Below are 23,697 nucleotides of genomic sequence, written 5' to 3' on the forward strand. Positions count from 1 at the left end.
TAGGAAGGTAAGTATGTGTGACGCGTACCGGCGATATTGTTCGCCACGGGCAGTGATTTGCGCGTGACGCACAAACGATGGGGGTGGGTGTTTTGGCTAGCGACGTCGCAGCGTGTAAAGCAGCCTTTATTTGTAGCCTGCAGTAGGAGAAACTACTTAGCAAAGCATGACACAAGACATTTAATGCACAGAAATATTCTAATTCCTAATATATAGACATTTTACAGCTTATTTTGTAAGATTACCTGAAATCACAGGCAGACATGGAAGGTATGCTCACATGAAGTATTGAGGCATGGATTTTTTAGGAGATCCTGCTCCAAAATCCACATCAAAACTGCTGTTCCCCAGCCTGGCTCCCATATCTAATATATAAAGCTCAGTGTATGTGTGCATGTCTGTATGTCCGCTCAAGGATTTGCACCGTCGCATTTACAATCACGAAATTTTGCACAGACACCTCATGTGACCCAGGGAACGTCATAGACTATGTTTTGAGATGAAAATTTAACCCCGCACTTTACAGTTAGTCTCCAAAATCCTGCCTCCATTATACTGAATGGAGGTGAGAGCTACTGGCTATTAATAGCAACTGTTAGTGGTTGCTATAGGAACAAAATAAACTGTTCGTATAAGAAGCTTATGTGTGAGGTAATAAGATGTCGGTGGTGAGACAGATAAAATGAGACAGAAAGAGACAGAGACACAGACAGAGACAGCCCTGGAAAGAGACAGCCCTGGAAAGAGACAGCCCTGGAAAGAGACAGCCCTGGAAAGAGACAGACCGGGGAAAAAGACAGACCGGGGAAAGAGACAGACCGGGGAAAGAGACAGACCGGGGAAAGAGACAGACCGGGGAAAGAGACAGACCGGGAAAGAGACAGACCGGGAAAGAGACAGCCAGGCATAAAGACAGCCGGGCAAAGAGACAAATGGGCAAAGAGACAGACCTGGAAAGAGACAGACCTGGAAAGAGACAGCCCTGGAAAGAGACAGCGCGGGAAAGAGACAGCCCTGGAAAGAGACATCCCTGGAAAGAGAAAGCCCGGGAATGAGACAGCCCTGGAAAGAGATAGCCCTGGAAAGAGACAGCCGGGCAAAGAGACAGACGGGCAAAGAGACAGACGGGTAAAGAGACAGACAAAGACAGACGGGGAAAGAGACAGATGCGGAAAGAAAGAGACAGACAGACACACACATAGAGACAGACACAGAGATGGAGACAGACTGATACAAATCCAGATAGAGAGATAGAAACAGACAGACAGAGACACAGACACAGACAGACAAGGAAAGAGACAGACAGAGAGACAGACAGCGACTGGGAGAGAGACAGAGACAGTTACTATCTCGGGCAACGCCCGGGTACTACAGCTAGTATCTAATATATAAAGCTCAGTGTATGTATGTATGTATGTATGTATGTATGTACAGTTAGGTCCAGAAATATTTGGACAGTGACACAAGTTTTGTTATTTTAGCTGTTTACAAAAACATGTTCAGAAATACAATTATATATATATAATATGGGCTGAAAGTGCACACTCCCAGCTGCAATATGAGAGTTTTCACATCCAAATCGGAGAAAGGGTTTAGGAATCATAGCTCTGTAATGCATAGCCTCCTCTTTTTCAAGGGACCAAAAGTAATTGGACAAGGGACTCTAAGGGTTGCAATAAACTCTGAAGGCGTCTCCCTCGTTAACCTGTAATCAATGAAGTAGTTAAAAGGTCTGGGGTTGATTACAGGTGTGTGGTTTTGCATTTGGAAGCTGTTGCTGTGAACAGACAACATGCGGTCTAAGGAACTCTCAATTGAGGTGAAGCAGAACATCCTGAGGCTGAAAAAAAAGAAAAAATCCATCAGAGAGATAGCAGACATGCTTGGAGTAGCAAAATCAACAGTCGGGTACATTCTGAGAAAAAAGGAATTGACTGGTGAGCTTGGGAACTCAAAAAGGCCTGGGCGTCCACGGATGACAACAGTGGTGGATGATCGCCGCATACTTTCTTTGGTGAAGAAGAACCCGTTCACAACATCAACTGAAGTCCAGAACACTCTCAGTGAAGTAGGTGTATCTGTCTCTAGGTCAACAGTAAAGAGAAGACTCCATGAAAGTAAATACAAAGGGTTCACATCTAGATGCAAACCATTCATCAATTCCAAAAATAGACAGGCCAGAGTTAAATTTGCTGAAAAACACCTCATGAAGCCAGCTCATTCTGGAAAAGTATTCTATGGACAGATGAGACCAAGATCAACCTGTACCAGAATGATGGGAAGAAAAAAGTTTGGAGAAGAAAGGGAACGGCACATGATCCAAGGCACACCACATCCTCTGTAAAACATGGTGGAGGCAACGTGATGGCATGGGCATGCATGGCTTTCAATGGCACTGGGTCACTTGTGTTTATTGATGACATAACAGCAGACAAGAGTAGCCGGATGAATTCTGAAGTGTACCGGGATATACTTTCAGCCCAGATTCAGCCAAATGCCGCAAAGTTGATCGGACGGCGCTTTATAGTACAGATGGACAATGACCCCAAGCATACAGCCAAAGCTACCCAGGAGTTCATGAGTGCAAAAAAGTGGAACATTCTGCAATGGCCAAGTCAACCACCAGATCTTAACCCAATTGAGCATGCATTTCACTTGCTCAAATCCAGACTTAAGACGGAAAGACCCACAAACAAGCAAGACCTGAAGGCTGCAGCTGTAAAGGCCTGGCAAAGCATTAAGAAGGAGGAAACCCAGCGTTTGGTGATGTCCATGGGTTCCAGACTTAAGGCAGTGATTGCCTCCAAAGGATTCGCAACAAAGTATTGAAAATACAAATATTTTGTTTGGTTTGGTTTATTTGTCCAATTACTTTTGACCTCCTAAATTGTGGAGTGTTTGTAAAGAAATGTGTACAATCCCTACAATTTCTATCAGATATTTTTGTTCAAACCTTCAAATTAAACGTTACAATCTGCACTTGAATTCTGTTGTAGAGATTTCATTTCAAATCCAATGTGGTGGCATGCAGAGCCCAACTCGCGAAAATTGTGTCACTGTCCAAATATTTCTGGACCTAACTGTATATGTGTGTGTGTGTGTGTGTGTGTGTGTGTGTGTGTGTGTCCCCGCTAAAGGAATTTGCACCGTCGCATTTACAATCACGAAATTTTGCACAGACGCCTCATGTGACTCAGGGAATGTCATAGACTATGTTTTGATGGGAAAATTTAACCCTGCACTTTAAAGTTACTCTCCAAAATAATTCCTCCATTAAAGTGAATGGAGATGGGAGCTACAGGCTATTAATAGCAACTGTCAGTGGTTGCTATAGGAACAAAATAAACTGTTAGTATAAGAAGCTTATGTGTGAGGTAATGAGATGTCTGTGGGGAGACGGATAGAGACAGACAGAGATAGACAGAGACAGACGTGGAATGAGGCAGACGGGGAAAGAGGCAGACGGGGAAAGAGACAGCCCTGGAAAGAGACAGCCCTGGAAAGAGACAGCCGGGCAAAGAGACAGCCGGGCAAAGAGACAGCCGGGCAAAGAGACAGCCGGGCAAAGAGACAGACTTGGAAAGAGACAGCCCTGGAAAGAGACAGACCTGGAAAGAGACAGACCTGGAAAGAGACAGACCTGGAAAGAGACAGCCCTGGAAAGAGACAGCTGGGCAAAGAGACAGCCAGACAAAGAGACAAACAGGCAAAAAGACAGCCCTGGAAAGAGACAGACTGTGCCCTTGTAGTAATGTGCCCATATTGTCCTCTTGTAGTAATGTGCCCATATTGTGCTCTTGTAGTATTGTGCCCAAATTGGGCTCTTGTAGTAATATGCCCATATTGTCCCCTTGTAGTAATGTGCCCATATTGTGCTCTTGTAGTAATGTACCCATATTGTGCCCTTGTAGTAATGTGCCCATATTGTGCTCTTGTAGTAATGTGCCCATATTGTCCCCTGTAATATTGTGCCTATATTGTGCTCTTCTAGTAACGTGCCCATATTGTGCTCTTGTAGTAATGTGCCCATATTGTGCCCCTGTAGTAATGTGCCCATATTGTGCTCTTGTAGTAATGTGCCCATATTGTACTCTTGTAGTAATGTGCCCATATTGTGCTTTTGTAGTAATGTGTCCATATTGTGCTCTTGTAGTAATGTCCCATATTGCCCCCTTGTAGTAATTTCCCATCCTGTAGTACTATCCCGTTATGATGTTGTTCACATTAAAAAAAAAAAAGATTTTTCTCACCTGTCCTCTGTTCCCTTGGTGTCTTCCTCACCTGCTTCTCTGCGCTTTAAACAGAAGACTGAGACTATCACAGAGCAGGTGCATTTATACGGAGACTTGATTACACACAGGTGCATTATATTTATCATCATCAGTCATTTAGGACAACATTGGATCATTCAGAGATCCTCAATGAACTTCTGGAGTGAGTTTGCTGCACTGAAAGTAAAGGGGGTGAATAATATTGCACGCCCCACTTTTCAGTTCTTTATTTTTTAAAAAAGTTTTGCCCCTTCAGCCCCCGGGCACTTTCCGTTTTTGCGTTTTTGTTTTTTGCTCCTTTTCTTCCGAGAGCCGTAACTTTTTTATTCCGTCAATCTTGCCATATGAGGGCTTGTTTTTTGCGAGACGAGTTGTACTTTTAAATGAAACCCCACTTTTCAGTTTTTTATTTTTTACAATTAGTTTAACATAAGCAATACATTTCGTTCTACTTCAATTGTGTCCCACTTGTTGATTTTTCACCAGAAAATTATTTTTTTTTTATCTTTATGTTTGAAGTCTGAAGTTTGAAGTTTGAAGATGTGGGAAAAGTTTGAAAAGTTCAAGGGGGCCGAATACTTTCGCAAGGCACTGTATATATATAATGTACACAATATATAGTTGAATAAAAATAAATAATTTTACAAAATGACGAAGTGCTCCGCAGTATTTTTGATTCTCAGCGCAGATAAAGCTGACGGCTACGGGCTGCCACCCCAATCTGTCTGGCTTTAACTACCTGGCGATCAAAATACAGGGAAGCCCATTAATTTTTTTTATTTAAAAAATAATTAAAAAAAAAAAATGTGTGGGCTCCTGACGTATTTTCCTCACCAGTCAGGTAAGGCCAGGCAGCTGAGGGCTGGGATTCTCGACAACCCGCAGCCACTCCTGGAAATGGCGCATTTTTTCTTAGCGCCATTTCCAGGCGCTTTACCAGGCTCAACCAGCGGCCCTGGTGGCAGTGGCTCACTGGGTAATAAAGGGGTTAATACCAGCGTTGTACTCTCAGATGGTGCTAAGCCCGAAATTCATGGTATCACGCCAAATTAGACATGGCCACCATGAATTTCTAGTAAACAGTAAAAAAAAAAAAACAGAACACAGAAATTTTTTTTTATTAGAATTAAAACAATCAAAACATTTAGAGACTTCACATTTATTATAAAAGAAATCCTTAGTCCGACGTAGTCCACAGGTAGAGCATTGTGAGCTTCATCACTCTATACAGACACAGTCTATACATAGTGAGAAGCACAGAGAGCCAAGTCAGCTCTGCTACATCGCTCTCTACAGAGCAAGAAGCAGGCTGACAGTGAGGGGATGATTGCACTTGCATCTCGCATCATCCCGCACCTAACGCTCTCAGGACAGGAGCACATCAGCTGCATGGAAATACATGCATCCGACCTCTCCTGTGGTGAAATTGTGCGCCGTGATGCGACACTCGCACAGTGACAATGAAAGTTCAGTTACCAGGACCTTTGATGACGTCATAGTCATGTGACTTGTCTGTAGGCCAATCAACATTCACACCAGACGGTGTCATGCTATGATGTCATTCATTTACAGATCGGGATCACCCATCCCTAGTAGTGATGTCACCATCTTAATACCGGGAACTTATCACAAACATGAGTGATGTACAGTTGAAACCAGAAGTTTCCATCCTCTCTCTATAAGGACACATATGCATGTTTTTCTCACTATCTGATATGAAAGCAGAATCAAACTTTCCCGTTTGAGGTCAATTAGGAACCAAAATTATTTCTATTTGCCAAATGTAGAATAATAATAGAGACTGTTTTAAGGCATTATTATTACTTTCTGCAAAGTCAAAAGTTTACATTCATTAAGAATGCTATGCCTTTAAACAATATGGGATAGCCCATATAATGATGTCACATCTTTGGAAGCGTCTGATAGGTTTATTGTCAACATCTGTGTTAATTAGAAACACATCTGTTGATGTATTTTAATGCACACCTGAAACACATTGCTTCTTAGTGTATAATCACAGGAAAGTCAAAAGAAATCAGCCAAGGTCCCAGGAAGAGAATTGTGGACTTTATCAAGTCTGATAACTCCTTGGGTGCAATTTCCAGATACCTGATGGTGCCTCGTTCATCAATACAAACAATTAAATGCAAGTACAAACAAGATGGAAATGTCCAGTGATCATACCGCTCAGGAAGTAGACAGGTTTGTGTACCAGAGATGAACGTGCTTTGGTCAGACATGTACATATCAACCCAAGAACAAAAGCAAAAGACCTTGTGAAGATGCTGGTGGAAGCTGGTAAGATTGTGTCATTAACCACAGTGAAACGAGTACTGTATTAACATGGGCTGAAAGGCTACTCTGCTATGAAGAAGTACCCCAAAAGAAACATAAAAAGTCAGATTAATGTTTGTAGATGCACGCAGGAACAAAGACCTTAATTTTTGGAGACATGTCCTGTGGTCTGATGAAAGTAAAATTGAACTGTTTGGCCATAATAACCATTGTTACAGTTGGAGGAAAAAATGAAAAGTTTTGAAGCCTAAGAACACCATCCCAACTGTGAAACACGGGGTGGCAGCATCATGTGGTGGGGTTGTTTTGCTGCAGGAGGGACTGGTGAACGTTAGAAAATAGATGGCATCATAAGGAAAGAAGATTATGTGGCAATACTGAAGCAACATCCCAAGACATCAGCCAGGAACTTAATCTTGGGCGGAAATGGATCTTCCAAATGAACAATGACCCAAAGCATGCTGCCAAACTGATTACGGAGTGGTTTAAGGAAAATTACAGTGCCTCGGCTCACTTGAATTTTTCAACCTTTTCCCACATTTCAGGCTTCAAAAATAAAGATAAAAATTTTATTGTTATGGTGAAGAATCAACACCAAGTGGGACACAATTGTGAAGATGAATGAAATTAATTGCTTATTTTAAACTTTTTTAAAAAATAAATAACTGAAAAGTGGGGCCTGCAATATTATTCGTCCCCTTTAAGTTAATTCTTTGTAGCGCCACCTTTTGCTGCTATTACAGCTGCAAGTCACTTGGGGTATGTCTATCGGTTTTGCACATCGAGAGACTGAAATTCTTGCCCATTTTTCCTTTGCAAACAGCTCGAGCTGAGTGAGGTTGGATGGAGAGCATTTGTGAACAGCAGTTTTCAGCTCTTTCCACAGATTCTCGATTGTATTCAGGTCTGGACTTTGACTTGGCCTTTCTAACACCTGGATACGGTTATTTGTGAACCATTCCATTGTAGATTTTGCTTTGAGATCATTGTCTTGTTGGAAGACAAATCTCCGTCCCAGTCTCACGTCTTTTGCAGACTCCAACAGGTTTTCTTCAAGAATGGTCCTGTATTTGGCTCCATCCATCTTCCAATTATGTAAACTCATCACGCTGCCATGACCTTTGGAGCGTGCACACTTCGCCGCCTGTCAGGTCACGAAGCTGATTGGAGCTCCACTGAATCCGGAAATGACGGAGGTACAGAGGTTAATTTGTATAAGACGCTAAAACAAATGAATAAACGACAGCGCCCCCAGACCCCCAAAAACAGTAATATCTCGTTTTCACTTACTATTTTATTAGAGTAGATATGACAGAGGATAATTATTACCAAAACACAGGTAGCGACTTATGTAATAATCTTTATTTATCAAGTTAGTTTACCAGCTCAAGGTCTATAAATTAATTCCCTGATCTGTCATTTCTGAGATTGGTTATAAACTACTTGTGCCTGCCACTGTGCATGATGTCGGACGACTCACACTGTAAGGTGCTGGGGTCCATGACATTGCATGTAGCAGTAGTGTTAGAGCTGTTGGGCAGCAGCGGTTCAACTAACAGGAGCAGAGCAGTGGGCAGAACTCTGACAGGTGTCCAATTAGGTCTCTGTCGGGGTCAAATAGGAGGAGTAAGTTGGTAGACATGGGGGCCTTAGCAATCCATCAGCACCTGCAATCTCATCGTTGGGAAGCCATTGAGTGTAGAGATAGCCCTCTCCTGACTAACCACCTAGATGCGGATGTAAGCATATGAGAGGTTAAGCTGCCAGGAGCTCTACATAGATACTATATTTTCTCTAAAGATGCATGTGAGGTTCTTAGCACATGTGATCAAATTGTGTGAGCCCATTTGCCAACGTCAAGGCGACCTCTTCAGATGGGTCCCTACACTAACTTATCACTAAATTACTGACTAACTGGGACTAAGTCACATCTGATATTATTACTACCATTTTTACTATTACTGCACTATTACTTTTTTAAATGTCCATCTGTTATTATGATTTTCTTTATTTTTTTACCTTTCTTCAAATTGTTGTATTAAACAATCCTAATAAATTATGCTTAATGCTTTTTGATCCAGAAGAAGGCAAAAACCCCAGGACACGTTCAGCCAATTTGTGTCACAGGGAAAAAATTCCTTCTCGACCCCTGGAAAAGGTGATCAGTCCTAGAACCTTGGATCAAAACTAATTATGTTATTTCTAGTTAAGTAATCTATATATATAATTGTCTAATTTTATCTGTAACGGAAATCCCGCGTCGCTGATTGGTCGCGGGCGACTGGCGCGACCAATCAGCGACAGGCGCAGTCCGGCCGTGAATTGGCGTGGGATTTGAACCATGCTTCGCTGATTCGTCGCACACAGACACGCCGCACACAGAAGCCTCTATATACACCCTTGCAGCCTCTATATACACCCCAGCAGCCTTTATATACACCCCAGCATCTACACCCCAGCAGCCTTTATATACACACCACAAGCCAAAGCCTCCATATACACCTCAGCAGCAGCCTCCAGCACACAGTAAAAAAAAAAAAATGATTATACTCGCCTTGCACTTTCTTCTCTTTTCATACTCTGTAGTACTTTCTCCCTCCCTTGCTGGCCCTGCAGGCTGAGAGATGCGGCTGCTTCCTATTTCCTCTTTGGCATGTCCCGCCCACCTCTCTGCTCAGCTGCCTCCGGATTGAATGTGGGTGTTGCTGAGGGAGTGGTGCGGGCAGGCCCCTTTAGATACCCGACTGCGACCTTAGCAATGTGACACAGACTGTCACAGAACCTGTGTTAGAGAGCAAATGGAAGGGAGAGGGGGAAAAGGAGAGAGACAGATAAAAAGACAGACAGCGACACACAGACAGAGACTGGGAGAGAGACAGTTACTTTCCCGGGCAACGCCCGGGTACTACAGCTAGTTAGAATTAAGGAACTAATTAAACTAGTACTATAGTGTTTATAGATTTAGGTCTTATACTATTCTTATCCTGCTCTCTTATCACAGTATTATTCTAACTTTTATATTTTTTTCTAACTTAGTGTTTTATTTTTATAGATATAACTATGTTATTACTATTATTATCCTGCTATCTTATTACAGTATCATTCTAACTTTTCTATAACTATTAGTATTACACTATCCCTACAATGTTGATTCAGAAGAAGGCAAAAACCCCAGGACACATTCAGCCAGTTCGTGTTACAGGGGAAAAATTCCTTCTCGACCCTGAAAAAAGGCGATCAGTCCTAGAACCCTGGATCAAACTGCTGTTCTACCTATTACTACTGTTATTTTCTTCATATTTTTTACTACTTTCTTATTATCGCTCACATTATTGTTCTTATTATTATACTTACCACCGCCATCTTTGATGTTTCAGTCTGGAGGCCCCAGCAGGATGGTCCATATGATGTTTCTCCTTCCTCTCATGAACCAGTTGATGTATCGGCGGTTGTTGTCAGCTGGATCCTTCTTTGTTGTCTCCTCCTTGCAGGGATGTGGATGTCCAGTTTTAGCTTTTTAACCGAGTTTTTTGGCATGTATTCTTCTTCTTCATCCAGGTAGTCGCATAATTCTCTCAATTTTTTTTTTCATCTTCTTCTTCCCTCTTCCTTTTTCCTCTGACATCGATTGTCCTGGATGGCTCAGACTGTTCTATTCACCGTACTGCATATATTTTATGGGCCTTGGGGCTGGTCGGCATCAGGTGCTGGGAAGACAAGATTTTAAGTTACAAGGATTAATAGGAACATCTGAATACACAACCACCTTATAATAAAAGAAACAACAATGTTGTCCTTAGTTTTCTCACTGACCTCCTTCTTGAAGAGTGGTGAAGGTAGCAGCTTCATACAATAGGCCAGTCGTCTTAGTTTTTCCTCAGGTGTAACGTAAACTAAAGGAAACAACCAGATATTAGGATCAGTTTAGAGACTAAAGCCCCCCCCCCCAAAAAAAAGCTCCAGTGGCCACAGTGAGAACTGCAAGTGCTGTTTCCATTAACCTCTTCACGACACATGACGTACTGGGTATGTCATGGATCGTGTGAGGTTAATCCCCGCAGCCTGCCGTAGGCAGTCCGCAGCAATCCGCACACATATCAGCTGATTTCAACAGCTGAGAAGTGCGCCTGCTAGTCGCAAGTGAATCACGTTCCACCCGCGACTATTAACCCCTTACACCTCGCTGCCAAAATCTGGCAGTGAGATGTATATACGCGCTGCCATAACGGTAACTTACCCGCCCCCATCAGAAGTCACGTGACGTGATCACGCGACTTCCGGTGGTTGCCATGGTAGCAAATGGTCATGTGATGACGCCTGTAGGTATCATGAGTCACTTCCTCCTACACCTGGCAGACTGCGGTGTGTAATAGGAGAGCTCCTTTTCTGCAGATCTCAGCTGTGTAGCTGTGATCTGCAGATATGGAAGAGCAATCAGATTGCTGATCGTTACAGTCTCCTAGGGGGACTAGTAAATTAAAAAAAAAAATTTAAACATTTTTTAAAAAACTAATAAACCTAAAAGTTCAAATCACCCCCAATTCGCCCCATTGAAAATTAAAGGGTTAAAAAAATTAAAAATATACACATATTTGGTATCACTGCGTTCAGAAATGCCCGATCTATCAAATTATAAAGTCTATTAATCTGATCGTTAAACACTGTAACAGCAAAAAATTCCAACCGCCAAAATTACATTTTTTTGGTCGCCGCAAATTTTGCGCAAAATGCAATAACAGGCGATCAAAATGTAGCATCTGTGCAAAAATGGTACCGTTAAAAATGTCAGCTCAGGACGCAAAAAATAAGCTGTCACTTAGCCATAGATCCCCAAAAATTGAGAATTCTACAGGTTTTGGAAAATGTTGCAAACATGTGCAACACGTTTTTTGGACAGACTTGTGAATTTTTTTAACCTTTTAGATACAAGTAACCCTATACATGTTTGGTGTCAACAAACTCACAACGACCTCAGGCATCACAGCAACACATTAGTTTTACCATATAGTGAATATGGTGAATAAAATATCCCAAAAACTATTGTGCGATTGCACTTTTTTTGCATTTTTACCACCCTTGAAATTTTTTTGCAGTTTATCAGTACACTATATGGTAAAACTTATGATTTCATTTAAAAGTATAACTTGTCCCGCAAAAAGCAAGCCCTCATATGTTAAGATTTCTGAAAAAATAAAAAAGTTACGGCTCTCAGAAGAAAGACAGGAAAAAAAACCCGGAAAAACGCCCGGGTGTGAAAGGGTTAAAGATTGTGATATGGGTAAAAAAAAAATCAATGACAAATATTATTAAAAAATAGATTGAGCAAAAAAACCTGATAGTTGATTTCTGATGACAAAGTCAAAGGCCCAAAGTCTAACAATGAAATATTGCTGGATAACCCCTTAAATCTCGGATCTAGGAAACAGTCGGCCCTCACAGACTGATACTACCTGGTCCAATGCTGGCACAAGATCCAGTCCAGTCCATGGCGTCTTCTGACATCTTCGCTTATTGAAATGTATCAAAATCCTATAAAAGATGAGCAGATTTTGTAGGGACTTGATCCATATTTCTATGACTTGGGTGACAGTTCCTGAAAACACTGAAGAACATTGTCTCTATATTCAGGGGCTGTTGTGGACGGGCGAGATTGGGAGATGGAAATATATTTCCTGTTACATATGTGATCAATTCCACTAAAGGGGCTGCCTGATGGGACAAGTGATGGCCGATACCCACTGGTGTGAGTGTGGGTGATGCATGTATGGCCGCCCGGTATCTGGTGTGAGTGCGGGTAATGGATTATCGCCGCCCGGTATCTGGTGTGAGTGCTAGTGATGGATGTATCGCCGCCCGGTTTCTGGTGTGAGTGCGGGTGATGCATGTATCGCCGCCCGGTATCTGCTGTGAGTGCTAGTGAAGGCTGTATCGCCGCCCGGTGTCTGGTGTGAGTGCAGGTGATGGATGTATCGCCGCCCGGTGTCTGGTGTGAGTGCGGGTGATGGATGTATCGCCGCCTGGTATCTGGTGTGAGTTCTAGTGATGGATGTATCGCCGCCCGTTATCTGGTGTGAGTACAGGTGATGGATGTACCGCCGCCCGGTATCTGGTGTGAGTGCTAGTGATGGCTGTGTCGCCGCCCGGTTTCTGGTGTGAGTGCGGGTGATGCATGTATCGCCGCCCGGTATCTGCTGTGAGTGCTAGTGATGGCTGTATCGCCGCCCGGTGTCTGGTGTGAGTGCGGGTGATGGATGTATCGCCGCCCGGTGTCTGGTGTGAGTGCGGGTGATGGATGTCTCGCCGCCTGGTATCTGGTGTGAGTGCTAGTGATGGATGTATCGCCGCCCGTTATCTGGTGTGAGTACGGGTGATGGATGTACCGCCGCCCGGTATCTGGTGTGAGTGCTAGTGATGGCTGTATCGCCGCCCGGTATCTGGTATGAGTGCGGGTGATGGATGTATCGCCGCCCGGTGTCTGGTGTGAGTGCGGGTGATGGATGTATCGCCGCCCGGTATCTGGTGTGAGTGCGGGTGATGGATGTATCGCCGCCCGGTGTCTGGTGTGAGTGCAGGTGATGGATGTATCGCCGCCCGGTATCTGGTATGAGTGCAGGTGATGGATGTATCACCGCCCGGTGTCTGGTGTGAGTGCGGATAATGGATGTATCGCCGCCCGGTATCTGGTGTGAGTGCTAGTAATTATGGGGAGATAAGGTATGCACACCAGTGACTATGTAAGGGGAATACATGAAATAGCAGAAACTGCTGTGTGAATACTGACTTGAAAAATCCAATAGCTATATGTAAGAGTGAAAATGTGAAAAATGGAATCTGCATTACTGCCATGAACATATGAATCAAGAGAAATTTAGCTACTGAATTGATCAATGCAATAGAGCCCCAAAACTACGCCAAAGTATTTCTCTACGTTGGGGTCCCTAGCTTGTGTGTGTCCTCTCATGCAGTTAAAAAACTTACCGTGTATGGGAAGCTGAGACCCAGGCTATTTATGCGTATGATATGGATTGGCAATAGGTGTGGTTGGGGAGGGTTCACAAACGAAAAACTACTAACAATAAGGAATAACGTTTGGAACACCATTCTAAGTCTGAACTGGGTGCAAAAACCTAAAAAAACATCACTATGGGGAGATAAGGTATGCACACCAGTGACTATGTAAGGGGAATACATGAAATAGCAGAAACTGCTGTGTGAATACTGACTTGAAAAATCCAATAGCTATATGTAAGAGTGAAAATGTGAAAAATGGAATCTGCATTACTGCCATGAACATATGAATCAAGAGAAATTTAGCTACTGAATTGATCAATGCAATAGAGCCCCAACACTACGCCAAAGTATTTCTCTACGTTGGGGTCCCTAGCTTCCCATACACGGTAAGTTTTTTAACTGCATGAGAGGACACACACAAGCTAGGGACCCCAACGTAGAGAAATACTTTGGCGTAGTGTTGGGGCTCTATTGAATTGATCAATTCAGTAGCTAAATTTCTCTTGATTCATATGTTCATGGCAGTAATGCAGATTCCATTTTTCACATTTTCACTCTTACATATAGCTATTGGATTTTTCAAGTCAGTATTCACACAGCAGTTTCTGCTATTTCATGTATTCCCCTTACATAGTCACTGGTGTGCATACCTTATCTCCCCATAGTGATGTTTTTTTAGGTTTTTGCACCCAGTTCAGACTTAGAATGGTGTTCCAAACGTTATTCCTTATTGAGTGCTAGTAATGGCTGTATCGCCGCCTGGTATTTGGTGTGAGTGCGGGTGATGGATGTATCGCTGCCCGGTGTCTGGTGTGAGTAAGTGGTGATGGATGTATCGCCGCCCGGTGTCTGGTGTGAGTGCGGGTGATGGATGTATCGCCGCCCGGTATCTGGTATGAGTGCGGGTGATGGATGTATCACCGCCCGGTGTCTGGTGTGAGTGCGGATAATGGATGTATCGCCGCCCATATCTGGTGTGATTTCTAGTGATGGCTGTATCGCCACCCGGTATCTGGTGTGAGTGTGGGTGATAGATGTATCGCCGCCCTGTATCTGGTGTGAGTGCTAGTGATGGATGTATCGCCGCACTGTATCTGGTGTGAGTGCTAGTAATGGCTGTATCGCCGCCTGGTATTTGGTGTGACTGCGGGTGATGGATGTATCGCTGCCTGGTGTCTGGTGTGAGTGCGGATGATGGATGTATCGCCGCCTGGTATCTGGTGTGAGTGCGGGTGATGGATGTATCGCCACCCATATCTGGTGTGAGTGCTAGTGATGGCTGTATGATGGGACAAGTGATGGCCGATACCCACTGGTGTGATTGTGGGTGATGCATGTATGGCCGCCCGGTATCTGGTGTGAGTGCGGGTAATGGATTATCGCCGCCCGGTATCTGGTGTGAGTTCTAGTGATGGCTGTATCGCTGCCCGATATCTGGTGTGAGTGTCGGTGATAGATGTATCGCCGCCCTGTATCTGGTGTGAGTGCTAGTGATGGATGTATTGCCGCCCTGTATCTGGTGTGAGTGCGGGTGATGGATGTATCGCCTCCCGGTATCTGGTGTGAGAGTGCTAGTGATGGCTGTAGCGCCGCCTGATATTTGGTGTGAGTGCAGGTGATGGATGTATCGCCGCCCGGTGTCTGGTGTGAGTGCGGGTGATGGATGTATCGCCGCCTGGTGTCTGGTGTGAGTGCGGGTGATGGATGTATCGCCGCCCGGTGTCTGGTGTGAGCGCAGGTGATGGATATATCGCTGCCCGGTATCTGGTGTGAGCGCGGGTGATGGATGTATCGCCGCCCGGTGTCTGGTGTGAGCGCAGGTGATGGATATATCGCTGCCCGGTATCTGGTGTGAGTGCGGGTGATGGATATATCGCCGCCCGGTATCTTATATTACGTCTTATACCTGAAATCTCGCACTGATTGCTGGTGTCTTCACACTCTGATGAGGTGTAACAAACTGAGGATAAACAACTTTTTTCTTTTTTTTTTATTCAAACTGAGCAGTTCTATTGGCTGTTTATAAATGCAGTTACCATAGTGACAGAGGCATGTGCAGATTTAAAGGGACAGGATGCAGTCATTGTGCTATAGTAGATTTTACCATAGATTTCATATAATATTATATAACATGGAGCTGCTCAGATAATGTGTGGGCAGACGCTCCTGTATCTCTTCATATATTACGTATATTTACTTAGAAGAGCTGTAGAGATATCTCGGGTAAAATTACTTGTGTTGTTAATTGTATGTGTATAAAGAAGACCTGGTAGTGTCTGTAATGGGCAGAAAATTGTGGTTTTATGTTCAGAACAAATCTAAGTATTTTTTTCTCAGTGTTCCTATCAACTGTCTGTCGTATTTCCATTACAGAGCATTGTTACATATAGCTAGGAGATGCCATAGCAATCAGAACATTGGGGTCCAATCAGGGGGAGAGCACTGAGGTCCCTTTTGGCTTTTCTCCTGCAGTCAGTCCCCCTGGCTATAATACCTTATGTGAGAAAAGCGAGTACACCCCTCTCATTTTTTGCAAATATTGTGTTATATCTATTCATGGGATAACACTGAAAATAGGACACTTTGATATAATGTAAAGTAGTCAGTGTACAGCTTGTATAACAATGTAAATTTAATGTGCACTCTAATTAAGTCAACACACAGCCAATAATATCTAAATCACTGGCAACAAAAGTGAGTACATCCATATGTGAAAATGGCCAAATTGTGCCCAAAGTGTCAATATTATGTGTGGCTACCAGTTATTTTCAAGGAATAAATAAATGCCACAAACGCTGTGAAAAGTAATTATACTCTTTTTTATATTGAAAAAAAGGAAATGGAAGTAGCCGCTGGTAGAGGACAGATTCCGTGTCCAGATCTGTCAGATAATGGAAAAAAAGACAACTGAATAAATACTACCGCACTACTAAAGGCTGGAGTCCAAACCACCTGAGTTAGGAGGTGTGGACCCTACAGACAAAAGGGCGCTAATATAAAATATAGTATATCCAGGGGAGTAATTACCGCGGTCGCAGAGGTCGCCATTGCGACTGGGCCAGGCTGGTTAGGGGCCCGCAGTTGCCCTGCAGATCAGTAGCCAGCTCCTTCCTACGAGAGAGGAGCTGCGCTGCTCTGTCGTATATCACGCGGCTGCTATATGACCCAGTGCCACCGCCGCTGACACCAGCTCCTGCAGCGGCAGCAGCACCGGGCCCCCTCCCCTGTCATCGCACACAGCAATGATAAAGCATCGAGCAACCCGCGCCACTCCATCATTCTTCCCCTGTGCCTGGGCGGTGATGTTACTCCTGTGTGACTGCTGTGCTGAGGCATGCAGAGTGCAGGATAGGAGGACACTGGCCAGAGCAGCAGGGGAACGAGGAGAGAGGTGAGTACTTGTTGTTTTTTTTTTTTTCATATAAATTAGTGAGCACACAGTGGCCAGAGACCTGGGGCGCTGCATTATACATAGAGGCCTAGAGGACTGGCTGCATTATACATGGAGGCCCTTTAGGGCTTGCTGCATTATACATAGAGGCCTGGGGGGCTGTATTATACATAGAGGCCTAGGGGGATGGCTGCATTATACATGGAGGCCTGGGGGGGACTGCGTTATACATGGAGGCCTGGGCGGGCTGCATAATACATGGATACCTGGGGGGCTGCATAATACATGGAGGCCTGGGGGGGCTGCATTATACATGGAGGCCTGGGAGTGCTGCATTATAAATGGAAGCCTGGGGGTGCGGCATTATACATGGAAGCCTGGGGGTGCTGCATTATATGTGGAGGCCTGGGGGGCTGCATTATACATGGAGGCCTGGGGGGGCTGCATTATACATGGAGGTCTATGGGGATACATTATATAACATGAAGGACACCTTATCAAAGAACTATAGGGGTACATTATACATGGAGGAGTATGAGGCTGCATTATAAAATATAAAGGACACCTTATACATGGAATATAGGGTGCATTATACATGGAGGAGTAGGGGCTGCATAATACAATATAAAGGTTTATGGGGCTGCATTATAATACATATAGGATTATGGGGGCTACAGTATATTATATGGAGGACTATGGAGGCTACCTTATGCATGGACTACGGGGGTGAATTATAAAACATGGAGGACTATGTGGTGCAGTATCATATATGGAGTACTATGGGGTGAATTATAATACAGTACATGGAGAACTATGGGGAAATGCAGAAATGCATTATAATACATGGAGGACTATGGAGGTGCATTCTAATATATGAAGGGTTATGTGGGACCTGCTATACTATATGGAAGTCTATGTGTGGGCCATTATGGTATTTGGAGACCTATAGGGGGGACAAAGATGCAAGCATGGCTTGGGAACGTTTTGTGCTGAGGGAAAAAGGCTCTTTCCCTCAGCACACAGCTTTCCCATGATCTGCTATACATCTCTCAGCACCCAGCTTTCCAATGCTCGGATATGGGAAAGTTGGGTGCTTAGGAAAAGATGTATAACAGAGCATGGGGAAGCTTGGTGCTGAGGACAAGTTGGATATTGGAACATAGGAAAGCTGGGTGCTGATAGAGGGATTTCAGAGCATGGAAAACCTGGGTGCTGAGGGTAAAGCCTGCTTTACACGGTACGATCTATCGTGCAGTTTCACGATCGATCATACCCGCCCCTGTCGTTTGTGCGTCACGGGTAATTAGTTGCCCGTGGTGCACAAAGTCGTTAACCCCCGTCACACGCACTTACCTGCTGTGCGACGTCGCTGTGGGCGGTGAACATCCTCTTCCTGAAGGGGGAGGGATGTTCGGCATCACAGCGACGTCACACAGCAGCCGGCCAATAGAAGCAGAGGGGCGGAGATGAGCGGGACATAAACATCCCGCCCACCTCCTTCCTTCCGCATAGCCGGTGGGTGCCGCGGGACGGAGGTAAGCTGCTGTTCATCGTTCCCGGGGTGTCACACGGAGCGGCGTGTGCTACCCCGGGAACGATTAGCAACCAGCGCCATTTTAATTAAACGAGATTATGCAACCGAGCGACGAGTACACGACTCACGATTTGTGAGCGATACTGCGTCGCTCGGAAGTGTCACACAGCCCGACGTCGCAAGCGATTCCAGATGTGCGTCACAAAAACCGTGACCTTGACGATCTATCGCACGATAGATCGTCTCGTGTAAAGCACACTTAAGAGCCAAGTGTCATCATCATTATCCTGTACCCCGAGTGTCAATTATCCCGTACCCCAAGTGTCGGTGTACGTGGAGGGGGGCCAAGGTCCGAACTTGGCGTAACTAGAGTTTGATGGGGGCCCATCAAACTCAAGTTGCGCCACTGCAGTTACTACAAGGCTGAGTTGTTACTACTTCTGGACCTGTACCATGATTACAACTTTCTGTTTATCACTAAGATTTTGCTTACTGTAAGTCATATAGACGGTCCAAGGCATAGGGTTTTTTTAAGCAATTTTTATTACTTATTAATTATTAGAAATCAACATATGATTTACATATGATATGACATACCACGCATACTGTACTCTAGCTAAAATCTCCTCTAAGAAGGAAGTACACTCCTGTGCTACTAGTATTCACTGAGCAGAGCTAAGTTTCTACCTGCATGGCCGAACACCTGTGCAGCTTGTAAACTGGCACAGAGATGATCACATTGGCATTGTTTTGTTGAGCCTAGGCAGGGCTGTGGAGTCGAAGTCGTGGAGTCGGAGTCAGTGTCCATTTTAGTGGAGTTGGAGTCGGTATAAAATGGACCGACTCCTAAAATATATAATAAATTGGGTACAGCTGTTCAATACAGTATGTGATGAATATGTTTTCATAAAAATTTGGGAAAGTTATGAAATGTCCTATATGTTTGTTATATTCCTGATCAAAGAATTTAGGCTTTTAGTTGAGATTAATCTGTGCTGTACTTCAGCTACATGATAGAAGTACTGATGCTACCATTTTACTACGGTAAATTGATCACAAACATGAGTCATAAACTGTACAGTTGAAACCAGAAGTTTACATATACTATCTTTAAAGACACATCTGCAGTTTTTCTCACTATCTGAAATAAATAAAAATAAATCATTCCTGTTTCAGATTTATTAGGAACCCAAATTATTTATATTTGCCAAATGCCAGACTAATGAAAGAGAATGTTTTAAAGCATTTTTATTACTTTCTGCAAAGTCAAAAGTTTAAATACACTAAAGGGTGCTTTACACACTGCAACATCGCTAATGATATATCATTGGGGTCACGTCGTTAGTGACGCACATCCGGCGCCGTTAGCGACATTGCAGCGTGTGACACCAAGGAGCAACAATCAACGAGCACAAAAACGTGAAAAATCGTTGCTCGTTGACCCGTCGCTCCTTTTCCAAATATCGTTGCTGCTGCAGGTACGATGTTGTTCGTCGTTTCTGCGGCAGCACACATCGCTATGTGTGTCACCGCAAGAACGACGAATATCTCCTTACCTGAGTCCACCGGCAATGAGGAATAACTGGCCAGAGCGACGTCGAAGGGAAGGTAAGTCCGTGTGACGGGTGTTAGCGTTGTTGTGCGCCACGGGCAGCGATTTGCCCGTGACGCACAACCGACGGGGTTGGGTATGCTTGCTAGCGATATATGTACTGATATTGCAGCGTGTAAAGTACCCTTAAGAGTACTATGCCTTTAAACAATATAAGACAACCCATATGATGATGTCATGTCTTTGTAAGCTTCTGATAGGTTTATTGGCAACATCTGAGCTAATTAGAAACATATCTGTGGATGTATTTTAATGTACACCTGAAACACACTGTTTCTTTGTGTAACCTCATATGAAAGTCAAAAGAAATCAGCCAAGATCTGAGGAAGAAAATTGTGGACTTGCACAAGTCTAGTTCATCCTTAGGTGCAATTTCCAGATACCTGATGGTACCTTGATCATCTGAACAAACAATTACTGTATACACAAGTACAAATAAGATGGAAATGTCCAGCCATCATACCGCTCAGGAATTAGATGGTTTTGTGCACCAGAGATGAACATATGAACGTGCTTTGGTCAGACATGTGCCTATCAACCCAAGAACATAAGCAAAAAACCTTGTGAAGGTGCTAGTGTAAGCTGGTAAGATTGTATCATTATCCAGTGTGAAATGAGTACTGTATCAATATGGGCTCTGTCAAGAAGAAGCCATTATTCCAAAAGAAACATAGAAAAGCCAGATTAATGTTTGCATATGCGCACAGGAACAAAAACCTTTAATTTTGGAGACACGTCCTGTGGTCTGACGAAACGAAGGGATACTTTGCACGTTGCAACATCGCTAGCATTGGCTAGCGATGCCGAGCGCGATAGTACCCGCACCCGTCGCACATGCGATATCTTGTGATAGCTGCCGTAGCGAACATTATCGCTACGGCAGCTTCACACGCACTCACCTGCCCTGCGACGTCGCTCTGGCCGGGGACCTGCCTCCTTCCTAAGGGGGCGGGTCGTGCGGCGTCACAGCGACGTCACACGGCAGGCGGCCAATAGAAGCGGAGGGGCGGAGATGAGCGGGACGTAAACATCCCGCCCACCTCCTTCCTTCCGCATAGCCGATGGAGGCAGGTCAGGAGATGTTCCTCGCTCCTGCGGCTTCACACACAGTGAGGTGTGCTGCCGCAGGAACGAGGAACAACATTGTATCTCCTATTGGTGCGACATTATGGAAATGACCGACGCTACACAGATCATCGATTTTTGGCGCTTTTGTGATCGTTTATCGGCGCATCTAGGCTTTACACGTTGCGACGTCGTTACCGGCGCCGGATGTGCATCACTTTCGATTTGACCCCGACGATATCACAGTAGCGATGTCGCAACGTGCAAAGTACCCCTAAAATTGAACTATTTGACCATAATGACCATTGTTACGTTTGGAGGAAAAGGGAGAAGCTTTGAAGTCTAAGAACACCATCTCAGCTGTGAAACATGGGCATGGCAGCATCATGTTGTGGGGTTGTTTTGCTATAGGAGGGGCTGGTGCACTTCACAAAATAGATGGCATCATGAGGAAAGAAGATTATGTGGCAATACTAGAGCAACATCTCCACATCAACCAGGAACTTAAAGCTTGGGTGGAAATTGGTCTTCCAAATGGACAATGACTCGAAGCATACTGCCAAACTGGTTAAATAGTGGCTAAAGGATAAGAAAGTAAATGTTTTGGAGTGGCCATCACAATGCCCTGATTGCTGATGTATGTAAAGCGCTATGGAATTAATAGCACTATATAAGTGAATAAAGGTTATATATTATTATATCAATCCTATTGAAAAGTTATCGGCAAAGCTGAAAAGGCCGATGCGAGCAATGAGACCTATAAACATGGCTCAGTTACACCAGTTCTGTGAGGAGGAATGGGCCCAAATTCCTACCAACGCGAAAAGCTTGTGGAAGGATATCCAAAACGTTTTACCCTAGTCATACAGTTTAAGGGCAATAGTAAAAAACACTAATTAAATGGATGGGAACTTTTAACATTGCAGAAAGTAATAAAAATGCCTTAAAAGTGTCTCTCTCATTATTCTGGCATTTGGCAAATATAAATAGTTTTGGTTCCTAATTGACCTAAAACAGAAAAGGTTTATTCTGATTTCATGTCAGATAGTGACAAAAACCTGCAGATTTGTCTTTATAGATAGTGTACGTAAACGTCTGGTTTCAAATGTATGAGGGAGTCGTGGAGTCGGAGTTGGAGTCGGAATTGAGGAAATTGAGGAGTTGGAGTCGGAGGTTTGGTTTATCGACTTCACAACCCTGGCCTAGAATGTACGGGCTGCTTCCAGGTTACAGGACGTGACGAGCTTGGTTGGTGGGTATAGCGATGTTTACTCCCGTCCACTATAATCATGCAAGGAGGGGAGCTTCCCCTCCCCCCGCCGGCTGGGGGTCATACCCCCAGACACCCGCTTCTATAATAAACAACTCCATAACCACGTGGACTTAACAAAATAATGTGTTATTCCGCCTGGAAACATTGTGCTTCATTTCGTACACGCTCCTATCATGTGACAGAAATTACGTCATACCTGGAAGGATGTCATACAGTCTAGCATGTATCGTCAGTGTAGTGGAGATTAGTGGAGAAGGACCTGGGATAATGTCACCATCACGTAACCTGTGGGGGCAGAGATTGTGTGCAGAGACTGGGAAAGAAAGTGAAACAGACCATCTCCTCATGTGGTTAGTGCTCTCTGAAGCTGGGTAATGCTGGGAGACAGTGATATTACAGGAAGGGTACATACTAACTACAACTACAACTGTCACTTAGCCTGGACATATTGAGAATTGTATTTCTTCTCATACCTCCTCCCTCTCTGCACAAAATGAGTTTTATTACTGCACAATTTGTATATTACTGCATACTAAGAAATATTCTGGTCTGGGGTCTCACATTCGAATAGGTTGTGGTCAAGCATGCTCCATTCTGTTACATTCAAATTCGATAGCACAGACTGGAATAGGAAAATTTATGCTTTGCTATCTTCGTCAATCCCTTAGATTTTGGGTGGAGCAGAAATGACTATTTGACAACTGTGCCATCCAAATAGGGTATTTAGGACTCCCATTCTCATGATCTGTGATCATAAACTTATCATCTATTTCTGTTTGTAAGGGAATTATGTTTGTACTATGTAGAATACATGTATGGTATAATGGGGTTTCTTTTGTATTTATGATATGTTTTATTTGCTTTTACGTATCAGACGTTTTTTCCTGATTTCCATTCAAAGATGGGAAAAGAAAAATATTCTATATCTGATTAAAGGATCGTCAGCTTTCAAGGCAATTTACAATGTTATTAATGTTCCTAGACTCGCTATATATACTGTGTCTGTACATATACATATATATTTATACAACTCTCTGATCCTAGTCTAGAATGTTTTAGTTACAATATTTAATGAAAGTTCTTTGTTTAAAAGTAGACATCTCTTGGTATATGTGAGAGTGAGAGATGTAAACCTGTGCAATGCCCACTTAGAGGGTGACTAAGTGATCACCGTGCCTAGTCCCGCACATAAATCATCAGATTTTCCTATTGCTTAGCTTTTCTTTGACACAGGTCTTCTTTTTC

The 23,697-nt window shown here is 43.8% G+C and overlaps 1 protein-coding gene across 1 annotated transcript in view; it reads left to right on the top strand.

The window, feature by feature from the left end:
* The window catches only part of FBXL13 (F-box and leucine rich repeat protein 13), a 400,423-nt gene that overhangs the window by 69,607 nt on the left and 307,119 nt on the right, over window positions 1–23,697 (top strand). The window lies entirely within an intron of this gene.

The sequence above is a fragment of the Anomaloglossus baeobatrachus genome, chromosome 4 (assembly GCF_048569485.1).
Source record: "Anomaloglossus baeobatrachus isolate aAnoBae1 chromosome 4, aAnoBae1.hap1, whole genome shotgun sequence".
NCBI classification, from domain to species: Eukaryota; Metazoa; Chordata; class Amphibia; order Anura; family Aromobatidae; genus Anomaloglossus; species Anomaloglossus baeobatrachus.